Source organism: Stigmatopora argus, chromosome 8 (assembly GCF_051989625.1).
Source record: "Stigmatopora argus isolate UIUO_Sarg chromosome 8, RoL_Sarg_1.0, whole genome shotgun sequence".
In the NCBI taxonomy this organism is placed as follows: Eukaryota; Metazoa; Chordata; class Actinopteri; order Syngnathiformes; family Syngnathidae; genus Stigmatopora; species Stigmatopora argus.
This window is the reverse complement of record NC_135394.1, coordinates 735,001-747,355: the sequence shown is the minus strand read 5'-3', so window position 1 is coordinate 747,355 and position 12,355 is coordinate 735,001. Positions and strand designations below refer to the sequence as shown.

General features: G+C 46.7%; 20 non-coding genes and 1 pseudogene across 20 annotated transcripts; all 21 read right to left on the bottom strand.

The window, feature by feature from the left end:
- Nucleotides 1-241: 241 nt before the first annotated feature.
- Nucleotides 242-360, bottom strand: LOC144080982 (5S ribosomal RNA). Its single transcript, XR_013302822.1, has one exon. It is a non-coding gene; the product is annotated as a 5S ribosomal RNA (ribosomal RNA).
- A 316-nt stretch (nucleotides 361-676) lies between these two features.
- Nucleotides 677-795, bottom strand: LOC144080464 (5S ribosomal RNA). Its single transcript, XR_013302494.1, has one exon. It is a non-coding gene; the product is annotated as a 5S ribosomal RNA (ribosomal RNA).
- Nucleotides 796-1,111: 316 nt separating this feature from the next.
- LOC144080453 (5S ribosomal RNA) lies at nucleotides 1,112-1,230 on the bottom strand. The gene has a single exon (XR_013302483.1). It is a non-coding gene; the product is annotated as a 5S ribosomal RNA (ribosomal RNA).
- Nucleotides 1,231-1,546: 316 nt separating this feature from the next.
- LOC144079878 (5S ribosomal RNA) lies at nucleotides 1,547-1,665 on the bottom strand. Its single transcript, XR_013301926.1, has one exon. It is a non-coding gene; the product is annotated as a 5S ribosomal RNA (ribosomal RNA).
- A 316-nt stretch (nucleotides 1,666-1,981) lies between these two features.
- Nucleotides 1,982-2,100, bottom strand: LOC144079587 (5S ribosomal RNA). The gene has a single exon (XR_013301646.1). It is a non-coding gene; the product is annotated as a 5S ribosomal RNA (ribosomal RNA).
- Nucleotides 2,101-2,416: 316 nt separating this feature from the next.
- LOC144079606 (5S ribosomal RNA) lies at nucleotides 2,417-2,535 on the bottom strand. The gene has a single exon (XR_013301664.1). It is a non-coding gene; the product is annotated as a 5S ribosomal RNA (ribosomal RNA).
- A 316-nt stretch (nucleotides 2,536-2,851) lies between these two features.
- LOC144080082 (5S ribosomal RNA) lies at nucleotides 2,852-2,970 on the bottom strand. Its single transcript, XR_013302122.1, has one exon. It is a non-coding gene; the product is annotated as a 5S ribosomal RNA (ribosomal RNA).
- Nucleotides 2,971-3,286: 316 nt separating this feature from the next.
- On the bottom strand, nucleotides 3,287-3,405 carry LOC144080032 (5S ribosomal RNA). Its single transcript, XR_013302075.1, has one exon. It is a non-coding gene; the product is annotated as a 5S ribosomal RNA (ribosomal RNA).
- A 316-nt stretch (nucleotides 3,406-3,721) lies between these two features.
- Nucleotides 3,722-3,840, bottom strand: LOC144080814 (5S ribosomal RNA). The gene has a single exon (XR_013302660.1). It is a non-coding gene; the product is annotated as a 5S ribosomal RNA (ribosomal RNA).
- A 316-nt stretch (nucleotides 3,841-4,156) lies between these two features.
- LOC144080481 (5S ribosomal RNA) lies at nucleotides 4,157-4,275 on the bottom strand. The gene has a single exon (XR_013302510.1). It is a non-coding gene; the product is annotated as a 5S ribosomal RNA (ribosomal RNA).
- Nucleotides 4,276-4,592: 317 nt separating this feature from the next.
- LOC144079893 (5S ribosomal RNA) lies at nucleotides 4,593-4,711 on the bottom strand. Its single transcript, XR_013301941.1, has one exon. It is a non-coding gene; the product is annotated as a 5S ribosomal RNA (ribosomal RNA).
- Nucleotides 4,712-8,382: 3,671 nt separating this feature from the next.
- LOC144080717 (5S ribosomal RNA) lies at nucleotides 8,383-8,501 on the bottom strand (annotated as a pseudogene).
- A 316-nt stretch (nucleotides 8,502-8,817) lies between these two features.
- Nucleotides 8,818-8,936, bottom strand: LOC144079676 (5S ribosomal RNA). The gene has a single exon (XR_013301733.1). It is a non-coding gene; the product is annotated as a 5S ribosomal RNA (ribosomal RNA).
- A 316-nt stretch (nucleotides 8,937-9,252) lies between these two features.
- Nucleotides 9,253-9,371, bottom strand: LOC144080234 (5S ribosomal RNA). Its single transcript, XR_013302271.1, has one exon. It is a non-coding gene; the product is annotated as a 5S ribosomal RNA (ribosomal RNA).
- A 266-nt stretch (nucleotides 9,372-9,637) lies between these two features.
- On the bottom strand, nucleotides 9,638-9,756 carry LOC144080489 (5S ribosomal RNA). The gene has a single exon (XR_013302518.1). It is a non-coding gene; the product is annotated as a 5S ribosomal RNA (ribosomal RNA).
- Nucleotides 9,757-10,072: 316 nt separating this feature from the next.
- Nucleotides 10,073-10,191, bottom strand: LOC144079573 (5S ribosomal RNA). The gene has a single exon (XR_013301632.1). It is a non-coding gene; the product is annotated as a 5S ribosomal RNA (ribosomal RNA).
- A 316-nt stretch (nucleotides 10,192-10,507) lies between these two features.
- Nucleotides 10,508-10,626, bottom strand: LOC144079849 (5S ribosomal RNA). The gene has a single exon (XR_013301899.1). It is a non-coding gene; the product is annotated as a 5S ribosomal RNA (ribosomal RNA).
- Nucleotides 10,627-10,942: 316 nt separating this feature from the next.
- LOC144079932 (5S ribosomal RNA) lies at nucleotides 10,943-11,061 on the bottom strand. The gene has a single exon (XR_013301980.1). It is a non-coding gene; the product is annotated as a 5S ribosomal RNA (ribosomal RNA).
- A 316-nt stretch (nucleotides 11,062-11,377) lies between these two features.
- Nucleotides 11,378-11,496, bottom strand: LOC144081047 (5S ribosomal RNA). Its single transcript, XR_013302883.1, has one exon. It is a non-coding gene; the product is annotated as a 5S ribosomal RNA (ribosomal RNA).
- A 266-nt stretch (nucleotides 11,497-11,762) lies between these two features.
- LOC144080441 (5S ribosomal RNA) lies at nucleotides 11,763-11,881 on the bottom strand. Its single transcript, XR_013302472.1, has one exon. It is a non-coding gene; the product is annotated as a 5S ribosomal RNA (ribosomal RNA).
- Nucleotides 11,882-12,197: 316 nt separating this feature from the next.
- LOC144080079 (5S ribosomal RNA) lies at nucleotides 12,198-12,316 on the bottom strand. Its single transcript, XR_013302119.1, has one exon. It is a non-coding gene; the product is annotated as a 5S ribosomal RNA (ribosomal RNA).
- Nucleotides 12,317-12,355: the final 39 nt, after the last annotated feature.

Here is a 12,355-nt window from a genome sequence, read left to right as displayed (position 1 = left end):
ATTTGGATCGGGTGTGGAGGGTGAGGGGTCCTCTTTGGAGAACCCTTCGTTAAAGGAGTCGACTTTGTTGCCGCTTGCTCTTCTTTTGCTTTATTACTTCTACAACTACGGGAATGAAGATTATCAGAAGGAGAGCTTCAATAAAATGTTGTGAGATGTGCAGAGGAGGGAAGTCTTTCATGATTTAGGAGGTCAAAAGGAGATGAACATCCATGAAATGTCGAAAATGGTTTTGACAAGATGTTTACAGCACCTGGTATTCCCAAGCGGTCTCCCATCCAGGTACTAACCAGGCCCAACCCTGCTTAGCTTCCGAGATCAGATGAGATCGGGCGTTTTCAGGGTAGTATGGCCGTGAGCAACATTGTCGCTGAACAAATCCCCTTTGGAAATCCGAACGGTCCATAGTCTTGCATGTGGATCGTGTATTTGGATATTTGGATCGGGTGTGGAGGGTGAGGGGTCCTCTTTGGATAACCCTTCGTTAAAGGAGTCGACTTTGTTGCCGCTTGCTCTTCTTTTGCTTTATTACTTCTACAACTACGGGAATGAAGATTATCAGAAGGAGAGCTTCAATAAAATGTTGTGAGATGTGCAGAGGAGGGAAGTCTTTCATGATTTAGGAGGTCAAAAGGAGATGAACATCCATGAAATGTCGAAAATGGATTTGACAAGATGCTTACAGCACCTGGTATTCCCAAGCGGTCTCCCATCCAGGTACTAACCAGGCCCAACCCTGCTTAGCTTCCGAGATCAGACGAGATCGGGCGTTTTCAGGGTAGTATGGCCGTGAGCAACATTGTCGCTGAACAAATCCCCTTTGGAAATCCGAACGGTCCATAGTCTTGCATGTGGATCGTGTATTTGGATATTTGGATCGGGTGTGGAGGATGAGGGGTCCTCTTTGGAGAACCCTTCGTTAAAGGAGTCGACTTTGTTGCCGCTTGCTCTTCTTTTGCTTTATTACTTCTACAACTACGGGAATGAAGATTATCAGAAGGAGAGCTTCAATAAAATGTTGTGAGATGTGCAGAGGAGGGAAGTCTTTCATGATTTAGGAGGTCAAAAGGAGATGAACATCCATGAAATGTCGAAAATGGTTTTGACAAGATGCTTACAGCACCTGGTATTCCCAAGCGGTCTCCCATCCAGGTACTAACCAGGCCCAACCCTGCTTAGCTTCCGAGATCAGACGAGATCGGGCGTTTTCAGGGTAGTATGGCCGTGAGCAACATTGTCGCTGAACAAATCCCCTTTGGAAATCCGAACGGTCCATAGTCTTGCATGTGGATCGTGTATTTGGATATTTGGATCGGGTGTGGAGGGTGAGGGGTCCTCTTTGGAGAACCCTTCGTTAAAGGAGTCGACTTTGTTGCCGCTTGCTCTTCTTTTGCTTTATTACTTCTACAACTACGGGAATGAAGATTATCAGAAGGAGAGCTTCAATAAAATGTTGTGAGATGTGCAGAGGAGGGAAGTCTTTCATGATTTAGGACGTCAAAAGGAGATGAACATCCATGAAATGTCGAAAATGGTTTTGACAAGATGCTTACAGCACCTGGTAGTCCCAAGCGGTCTCCCATCCAGGTACTAACCAGGCCCAACCCTGCTTAGCTTCCGAGATCAGACGAGATCGGGCGTTTTCAGGGTAGTATGGCCGTGAGCAACGTTGTCGCTGAACAAATCCCCTTTGGAAATCCGAACGGTCCATAGTCTGGCATGTGGATCGTGTATTTGGATATTTGGATCGGGTGTGGAGGGTGAGGGGTCCTCTTTGGAGAACCCTTCGTTAAAGGAGTCGACTTTGTTGCCGCTTGCTCTTCTTTTGCTTTATTACTTCTACAACTACGGGAATGAAGATTATCAGAAGGAGAGCTTCAATAAAATGTTGTGAGATGTGCAGAGGAGGGAAGTCTTTCATGATTTAGGAGGTCAAAAGGAGATGAACATCCATGAAATGTCGAAAGTGGTTTTGACAAGATGCTTACAGCACCTGGTATTCCCAAGCGGTCTCCCATCCAGGTACTAACCAGGCCCAACCCTGCTTAGCTTCCGAGATCAGACGAGATCGGGCGTTTTCAGGGTAGTATGGCCGTGAGGAACATTGTCGCTGAACAAATCCCCTATGGAAATCCGAACGGTCCATAGTCTTGCATGTGGATCGTGTATTTGGATATTTGGATCGGGTGTGGAGGGTGAGGGGTCCTCTTTGGAGAACCCTTCGTTAAAGGAGTCGACTTTGTTGCCGCTTGCTCTTCTTTTGCTTTATTACTTCTACAACTACGGGAATGAAGATTATCAGAAGGAGAGCTTCAATAAAATGTTGTGAGATGTGCAGAGGAGGGAAGTCTTTCATGATTTAGGAGGTCAAAAGGAGATGAACATCCATGAAATGTCGAAAATGGTTTTGACAAGATGCTTACAGCACCTGGTATTCCCAAGCGGTCTCCCATCCAGGTACTAACCAGGCCCAACCCTGCTTAGCTTCCGAGATCAGACAAGATCGGGCGTTTTCAGGGTAGTATGGCCGTGAGCAACATTGTCGCTGAACAAATCCCCTTTGGAAATCCGAACGGTCCATAGTCTTGCATGTGGATCGTGTATTTGGATATTTGGATCGGGTGTGGAGGGTGAGGGGTCCTCTTTGGAGAACCCTTCGTTAAAGGAGTCGACTTTGTTGCCGCTTGCTCTTCTTTTGCTTTATTACTTCTACAACTACGGGAATGAAGATTATCAGAAGGAGAGCTTCAATAAAATGTTGTGAGATGTGCAGAGGAGGGAAGTCTTTCATGATTTAGGAGGTCAAAAGGAGATGAACATCCATGAAATGTCGAAAATGGTTTTAACAAGATGCTTACAGCACCTGGTATTCCCAAGCGGTCTCCCATCCAGGTACTAAACAGGCCCAACCCTGCTTAGCTTCCGAGACCAGACGAGATCGGGCATTTTCAGGGTAGTATGGCCGTGAGCAACATTGTCACTGAACAAATCCCCTTTGGAAATCCGAACGGTCCATAGTCTTGCATGTGGATCGTGTATTTGGATATTTGGATCGGGTGTGGAGGGTGAGGGGTCCTCTTTGGAGAACCCTTCGTTAAAGGAGTCGACTTTGTTGCCGCTTGCTCTTCTTTTGCTTTATTACTTCTACAACTACGGGAATGAAGATTATCAGAAGGAGAGCTTCAATAAAATGTTGTGAGATGTGCAGAGGAGGGAAGTCTTTCATGATTTAGGAGGTCAAAAGGAGATGAACATCCATGAAATGTCGAAAATGGTTTTGACAAGATGCTTACAGCACCTGGTATTCCCAAGCAGTCTCCCATCCAGGTACTAACTAGGCCCAACCCTGCTTAGCTTCCGAGATCAGACGAGATCGGGCGTTTTCAGGGTAGTATGGCCGTGAGCAACATTGTCGCTGAACAAATCCCCTTTGGAAATCCGAACGGTCCATAGTCTTGCATGTGGATCGTGTATTTGGATATTTGGATCGGGTGTGGAGGGTGAGGGGTCCTCTTTGGAGAACCCTTCGTTAAAGGAGTCGACTTTGTTGCCGCTTGCTCTTCTTTTGCTTTATTACTTCTACAACTACGGGAATGAAGATTATCAGAAGGAGAGCTTCAATAAAATGTTGTGAGATGTGCAGAGGAGGGAAGTCTTACATGATTTAGGAGGTCAAAAGGAGATGAACATCCATGAAATGTCCAAAATGGTTTTGACAAGATGCTCACAGCACCTGGTATTCCCAAGCGGTCTCCCATCCAGGTACTAACCAGGCCCAACCCTGCTTAGCTTCCGAGATCAGACGAGATCGGGCATTTTCAGGGTAGTATGGCCGTGAGCAACATTGTCGCTGAACAAATCCCCTTTGGAAATCCGAACGGTCCATAGTCTGGCATGTGGATCGTGTATTTGGATATTTGGATCGGGTGTGGAGGGTGAGGGGTCCTCTTTGGAGAACCCTTCGTTAAAGGAGTCGACTTTGTTGCCGCTTGCTCTTTATTTGCTTTATTACTTCTACAACTACGGGAATGAAGATTATCAGAAGGAGAGCTTCAATAAAATGTTGTGAGATGTGCAGAGGAGGGAAGTCTTTCATGATTTAGGAGGTCAAAAGGAGATGAACATCCATGAAATGTCGAAAATGGTTTTGACAAGATGCTTACAGCACCTGGTATTCCCAAGCGGTCTCCCATCCAGGTAATTACCAGGCCCAAACCTGCTTAGCTTCCGAGATCAGACGAGATCGGGCGTTTTCAGGGTAGTATGGCCGTGAGCAACATTGTCGCTGAACAAATCCCCTTTGGAAATCCGAACGGTCCATAGTCTTGCATGTGGATCGTGTATTTGGATATTTGGATCGGGTGTGGAGGGTGAGGGTTTCCTCTGTGGAGAACCCTTCGTTAAAGGAGTCGACTTTGTTGCCGCTTGCTCTTCTTTTGCTTTATTACTTCTACAACTACGGGAATGAAGATTATCAGAAGAAGAGCTTCAATAAAATGTTGTGAGATGTGCAGAGGAGGGAAGTCTTTCATGATTTAGGAGGTCAAAAGGAGATGAACATCCATGAAATGTCGAAAATGGTTTTGACAAGATGCTTACAGCACCTGGTATTCCCAAGCGGTCTCCCATCCAGGTACTAACCAGGCCCAACCCTGCTTTGCTTCCAAGATCAGACGAGATCGGGCGTTTTCAGGGTAGTATGGCCGTGAGCAACATTGTCGCTGAACAAATCCCCTATGGAAATCCGAACGGTCCATAGTCTTGCATGTAAATAAATAAATAAATAAAATCAGACTTAGGCTTGTCGTCATCATTGACTAGACAAAAACCTAATTGTCATCATACCCAGCTGCGTATGACGAAATTGAAGGTGCTTCTCCACGAAGTGCACTTTTCTCAGGCAAGAGTTCAGACTTGCTGGCAATTTTGCCGTGATGGATACATCGCATCACCTCCCGAGCGCAACCAGCTCCCGGCGACTGCGAAGGATTGCCTCACCGATGCCAACAAGAATAAAATGGATCACTTACCTCCCACTGTCTTCCTTACTTACCTAGTCAGCCAGCAGGAGGCAGATCGCCGCCCAACGTCCTTCATCTATCCTCACCCCGAAGTTGTTACACCGAGGGGATTGTGTGTCGTGCTGCTGCAGTTTAGAGTCCTGATGGCTGTGGGGAAGAAGCTGTCCTTAAGCCTCTTTGTCCGTGCCTTGTGAGACCGGTAGCGCCTGCCAGAGGGAAGCAGCTGGAACAGGTCGTGACCAGGGTGGTCCGGGTCCCCAGCAATGTTCCGAGCTCTGCTGATGTAACGAGGGCTGGCAATATCTTCCAGTGAGGGCAGAGAGCAGCCGACGATCCTCTGGGCAGTGTTGATCACTCTCTGCATGGCCTTTTTGTCTGCTGCCGTGCTTCCAGCGTACCACACTGTGATGCCGTATGCCAGGATGCTCTCCACAGTGACTTTATAGAAGGTTACCAGAAGCTTAGTGTCCAAGTTATTCCTCCTGAGTACCCTCAGGAAATGGAGTCTTTTCTGGGCCTTCTTCACTACTGCCGTGGTGTTTGTGGACCAGGAGAGCTTGTCCGTGACGTGGACCCCCAGGAATTTAAAGGACTGGACCCTGTCTACACGAACTCCATTTATGAGGAGTGGGGCCAGATCTGTGCTCTGTTTGCGGAAGTCCAGGATTATTTCTTTAGTTTTTGTGTTGTTCAGTGTGAGGTTGTTCATCAAGCACCACGAAGACAGATTGTTGACCTCGTCTCTATAGGCCGCCTCATCCCCTTCTGAGATGAGTCCGACCACAGTGGTGTCATCAGCAAATTTGATGATGTAGTTGGACTGGTGGGTTGGTGTACAGTCATAAGTGTACAGGGAGTACAGAAGAGGACTCAGTACACAGCCTTGAGGGGAGCCAGTGCTCAGTGTAATGGAGGAAGAAAGGTGGGAACCAAGTCTAACAGTTTGTGGTCGGTTGGTTAGGAAGTTCTTTATCCAACAGCAGATGGAGGAGGATAGTCCGAGGTGGGAGAGTTTGTTAGTCAGAATGTCCGGTTTCATGGTGTTGAAGGCTGAGCTATAGTCAATGAAAAGCATCCTCACGTAATTCCCATGGTGTTCCAGGTGTCTCAATGCTGTATGTAGAGCAATGGTGATAGCATCCTCAGTGGACCTGTTAGCTCTATAAGCAAACTGGTGAGGGTCAACTGAGGGAGAGATTGTATTCCTGATATGGCGGGCTATCAACTTTTCAAAGCACTTCATGATCACAGGTGTGAGAGCAACAGGCCTATAATCATTCATGCTGTCGATGGTTGGCTTTTTGGGGACAGGAATAATGGTGGCAGATTTCAGGCAGGATGGAATGATGGATTGTTGCAGGGAACAATTGAAGATTTTTGTGAAGACTCCAGCCAGCTGGTCAGCACAGGCTTTGAGCACCTTCCCAGGTACTCCATCAGGTCCAGCAGCCTTCCTGGTATTCACAGACCGCATTTCCAGTCTCACTTCCTCTTCCTGGAACTTCAGTGTATTGCTACAGGATAGTGGCGGGGGTGTTGAGACTGGGTCTGATTTGTCAGTCTCAAAGCGGGCAAAGAAACGGTTCAGTTCCTCCGCTAGTGAGGCATCTGCGTTAACAGACATATTATTGTTATTGTAGTTGGTAATATGTCGTATTCCCTGCCACATCTTCTTTGGGTTATTGTCTGTGAAGTGCTCCTCAATTTTCTTAGTATATTCTGCCTTGGCCTTTTTAATGCCTCTTTTCAGATCAGCTCTGGCAGCTCTATATTTCATCTTGTCCCCTGATCTGAAAGCGGTGTTACGGCATTTGATGAGTGCCTGAGTCTCCTTGGTCATCCAGGGTTTTTGATTTGGAAAAACCCGTATTTGTTTATTCCTAGTGACATTGTCCATGCAGTTTTTGATATAGGAGAGTACAGCGTCCGTATAGTCCTGGAGGTTGTCGTGTTCAAAGAGTTCCCACTTGGTGCGGAAAAAACAGTCCTGCAGCTGAGAAAGGGCATCCTCGGGCCAAGTTTTAATTGTCTTTATTTGTGGTCTTGTTTGCCTCCGGAATGGAGTGTATGCTGGGGTGAGGGCTAGACAGAGGTGATCTGATCCAGCTAGGTGAGGGAGGGAAGTGGCTTTGTAAGCATGTTTAATGTTAGAATAAACATGGTCAAGAGTTTTGTCTCCCCTCGTGTGACATTTTACGTATTGGATAAACTTGGGTAGAACAGTCTTTAAACATGCTCTGTTGAAGTCACCAGCAACAATACAGACTCCATCGGGATGGTCAAGCTGTTGTTTGTTTACAGCCATTAGCAGGAGGTTTAATGCCGTGTTGACGTTAGCATCAGGAGGAATATAAACCGCCGTTACTATGACGACGGCTAGCTCTCTCGGTAGGTAGAAGGGCCTACACCGTACTGCCAATAGCTCTAAGTCCGGAGAACAGTGAGTGTCAATAATCCTACTGTCACCACACCATTCATTATGTATGAACAAGCAAAGTCCTCCTCCTCTGCTTTTGCCTGTTAGTTCCTTTGAACGATCGTTCCGAAAAAGCGTTCGGCTAGCTAGCGAAACCGCAGCGTCCGGGATTTGCTGGTGTAGCCACGTTTCCGTGATGAGGATAATGTTACAGTTCTTAACAAAGCTGTTGGTGGCAATTCGAAGTTCCAACTCGTCCATTTTGTGGGTGATGGATCTGGCGTTGGTCAAAAAGATACTCGGGAGCGGTGCTCGGTGTGGTTGTTGACTTAGCTTAGCAGCAAGACCCGCCCGACAACCGCGCTTTTGCTTCCTTTCTCTCCGCCGCCTTCGCCTCCTTCGTCGTGCTTTGAGTGGGCTGACTATCCACGGAGCTCCCGGAGGTCTCGATATGTCCTCGGGGATATCGTAGGTTCGTTGGTAGTTCGTTGTGACATCGGATATATCGCATCTCCTTCCGATAGCAATTAAGTCGTGGCGACTGTAGGAAAAGTTTGCCTCGCAGATGTTGGTAAATAACGATAGGATTGAGAAAAGAATACACCAAACTGGAAAGCCAAAAGCCGCTGCATCCGTGTGCGCCGCCATCTTGAGACAGCCAAAATAAAAATAACTGTCAGACCATGTGGATCGTGTATTTGGATATTTGGATCGGGTGTGGAGGGTGAGGGGTCCTCTTTGGAGAACCCTTTGTTAAAGGAGTCGACTTTGTTGCCGCTTGCTCTTCTTTTGCTTTATTACTTCTACAACTACGGGAATGAAGATTATCAGAAGGAGAGCTTCAATAAAATTTTGTGAGATGTGCAGAGGAGGGAAGTCTTTCATGATTTAGGAGGTCAAAAGGAGATGAACATCCATGAAAGGTCGAAAATGGTTTTGACAAGATGCTTACAGCACCTGGTATTCCCAAGCGGTCTCCCATCCAGGTACTAACCAGGCCCAACCCTGCTTTCCTTCCAGGAGCAGACGAGATCGGGCGTTTTCAGGGTAGTATGGCCGTGAGCAACATTATCGCTGAACAAATCCCCTTTGGAAATCCGAACGGTCCATAGTCTTGCATGTGGATCGTGTATTTGGATATTTGGATCGGGTGTGGAGGGTGAGGGGTCCTCTTTGGAGAAGCCTTCGTTAAAGGAGTCGACTTTGTTGCCGCTTGCTCTTCTTTTGCTTTATTACTTCTACAACTACGGGAATGAAGATTATCAGAAGGAGAGCTTCAATAAAATGTTGTGAGATGTGCAGGGGAGGGAAGTCTTTCATGATTTAGGAGGTCAAAAGGAGATGAACATCCATGAAATGTCGAAAATGGTTTTGACAAGATGCTTACAGCACCTGGTATTCCCAAGCGGTCTCCCATTCAGGTACTAACCAGGCCCAACCCTGCTTAGCTTCCGAGATCGGACGAGATCGGGCGTTTTCAGGGTAGTATGGCCGTGACCAACATTGTCGCTGAACAAATCCCCTTTGGAAATCCGAACGGTCCATAGTCTTGCATGTGGATCGTGTATTTGGATATTTGGATCGGGTGTGGAGGGTGAGGGGTCCTCTTTGGAGAACCCTTCGTTAAATGAGTCGACTTTGTTGCCGCTTGCTCTTCTTTTGCTTTATTACTTCTACAACCACGGGAATGAAGATTATCAGAAGGAGAGCTACAATAAAATGTTGTGAGATGTGCAGAGGAGGGAAGTCTTTCATGATTTAGGAGGTCAAAAGGAGATGAACATCCATGAAATGTCCAAAATGGTTTTGACAAGATGCTTACAGCACCTGGTATTCCCAAGCCGTCTCCCATCCAGGTACTAACCAGGCCCAACCCTGCTTAGCTTCCGAGATCAGACGAGATCAGGCGTTTTCAGGGTAGTATGGCCGTGAGCAACATTGTCGCTGAACAAATCCCCTTTGGAAATCTGAACGGTCCATAGTCTTGCATGTGGATCGTGTATTTGGATATATGGAGTCGACTTTGTTGCCGCTTGCTCTTCTTTTGCTTTATTACTTCTACAACTACGGGAATGAAGATTATCAGAAGGAGAGCTTCAATAAAATGTTGTGAGATGTGCAGAGGAGGGAAGTCTTTCATGATTTAGGAGGTCAAAAGGAGATGAACATCCATGAAATGTCGAAAATGGTTTTGACAAGATGCTTACAGCACCTGGTATTCCCAAGCGTTCTCCCATCCAGGTACTAACCAGGCCCAACCCTGCTTAGCTTACGAGATCAGACGAGATCGGGCGTTTTCAGGGTAGTATGGCCGTGAGCAACATTGTCGCTGAACAAATCCCCTTTGGAAATTCGAACGGTCCATAGTCTTGCATGTGGATCGTGTATTTGGATATTTGGATCGGGTGTGGAGAGTGAGGGGTCCTCTTTGGAGAACCCTTCGTTAAAGGAGTCGACTTTGTTGCCGCTTGCTCTTCTTTTGCTTTATTACTTCTACAACTACGGGAATGAAGATTATCAGAAGGAGAGCTTCAATAAAATGTTGTGAGATGTGCAGAGGAGGGAAGTCTTTCATGATTTAGGAGGTCAAAAGGAGATGAACATCCATGAAATGTCGAAAATGGTTTTGACAAGATGCTTACAGCACCTGGTATTCCCAAGCGGTCTCCCATCCAGGTACTAACCAGGCCCAACCCTGCTTAGCTTCCGAGATCAGATGAGATCGGGCGTTTTCAGGGTAGTATGGGCGTGAGCAGCATTGTCGCTGAACAAATCCCCTTTGGAAATCCGAACGGTCCATAGTCTTGCATGTGCATCGTGTATTTGGATATTTGGATCGGGTGCGGAGGGTGAGGGGTCCTCTTTGGAGAACCCTTCGTTAAAGGAGTCGACTTTGTTGCCGCTTGCTCTTCTTTTGCTTTATTACTTCTACAACTACGGGAATGAAGATTATCAGAAGGAGAGCTTCAATAAAATGTTGTGAGATGTGCAGAGGAGGGAAGTCTTTCATGATTTAGGAGGTCAAAAGGAGATGAACATCCATGAAATGTCGAAAATGGTTTTGACAAGATGCTTACAGCACCTGGTATTCCCAAGCGGTCTCCCATCCAGATACAAACCAGGCCCAACCCTGCTTAGCTTCCGAGATCAGACGAGATCGGGCGTTTTCAGGGTAGTATGGCCGTGAGCAACATTGTTGCTGAACAAATCCCCTTTGGAAATCCGAACGGTCCATAGTCTTGCATGTGGATCGTGTATTTGGATATTTGGATCGGGTGTGGAGGGTGAGGGGTCCTCTTTGGAGAAGCCTTCGTTAAAGGAGTCGACTTTGTTGCCGCTTGCTCTTCTTTTGCTTTATTACTTCTACAACTACGGGAATGAAGATTATCAGAAGGAGAGCTTCAATAAAATGTTGTGAGATGTGCAGAGGAGGGAAGTCTTTCATGATTTAGGAGGTCAAAAGGAGATGAACATCCATGAAATGTCGAAAATGGTTTTGACAAGATGCTTACAGCACCTGGTATTCCCAAGCGGTCTCCCATCCAGGTAATAACCAGGCCCAACCCTGTTTAGCTTCCGAGATCAGACGAGATCGGGCGTTTTCAGGGTAGTATGGCCGTGAGCAACATTGTCGCTGAACAAATCCCCTTTGGAAATCCGAACGGTCCATAGTCTTGCATGTGGATCGTGTATTTGGATATTTGGATCGGGTGTGGAGGGTGAGGGGTCCTCTTTGGAGAACCCTTCGTTAAAGGAGTCGACTTTGTTGCCGCTTGCTCTTCTTTTGCTTTATTACTTCTACAACTACGGGAATGAAGATTATCAGAAGGAGAGCTTCAATAAAATGTTTTGAGATGTGCAGAGGAGGGAAGTCTTTCATGATTTAGGAGGTCAAAAGGAGATGAACATCCATGAAATGTCCAAAATGGTTTCGACAAGATGCTTACAGCACCTGGTATTCCCAAGCGGTCTCCCATCCAGGTACTAACCAGGCCCAACCCTGCTTAGCTTCCGAGATCAGACGAGATCAGGCGTTTTCAGGGTAGTATGGCCGTGAGCAACATTGTCGCTGAACAAATCCCCTTTGGAAATCTGAACGGTCCATAGTCTTGCATGTGGATCGTGTATTTGGATATAAGGAGTCGACTTTGTTGCCGCTTGCTCTTCTTTTGCTTTATTACTTCTAAATCTACGGGAATGAAGATTATCAGAAGGAGAGCTTCACTAAAATGTTGTGAGATGTGCAGAGGAGGGAAGTCTTTCATGATTTAGGAGGTCAAAAGGAGATGAACATCCATGAAATGTCGAAAATGGTTTTGACAAGATGCTTACAGCACCTGGTATTCCCAAGCGGTCTCCCATCCAGGTACTAACCAGGCCCAACCCTGCTTAGCTTCCGAGATCAGACGAGATCGGGCGTTTTCAGGGTAGTATGGCCGTGAGCAACATTGTCGCAGAACAAATCCCCTTTGGAAATCCGAACGGTCCATAGTCTTGCATGTGGATCGTGTATTTGGATATTTGGATCGGGTGTGGAGGGTGAGGGGTCCTCTTTGGAGAACCCTTCGTTAAAGGAGTCGACTTTTATGCCGCTTGCTCTTCTTTTGCTTTATTACTTCTACAACCACGGGAATGAAGATTATCAGAAGGAGAGCTTCAATAAAATGTTGTGAGATGTGCAGAGGAGGGAAGTCTTTCATGATTTAGGAGGTCAAAAGGAGATGAACATCCATGAAATGTCGAAAATGGTTTTGACAAGATGCTTACAGCACCTTGTATTCCCAAGCGGTCTCCCATCCAGGTACTAACCAGGCCCAACCCTGCTTAGCTTCCGAGATCAGACGAGATCGGGCGTTTTCAGGGTAGTATGGCCATGAGCAACATTGTCGCTGAACAAATCCCCTTTGGAAATCCGAAC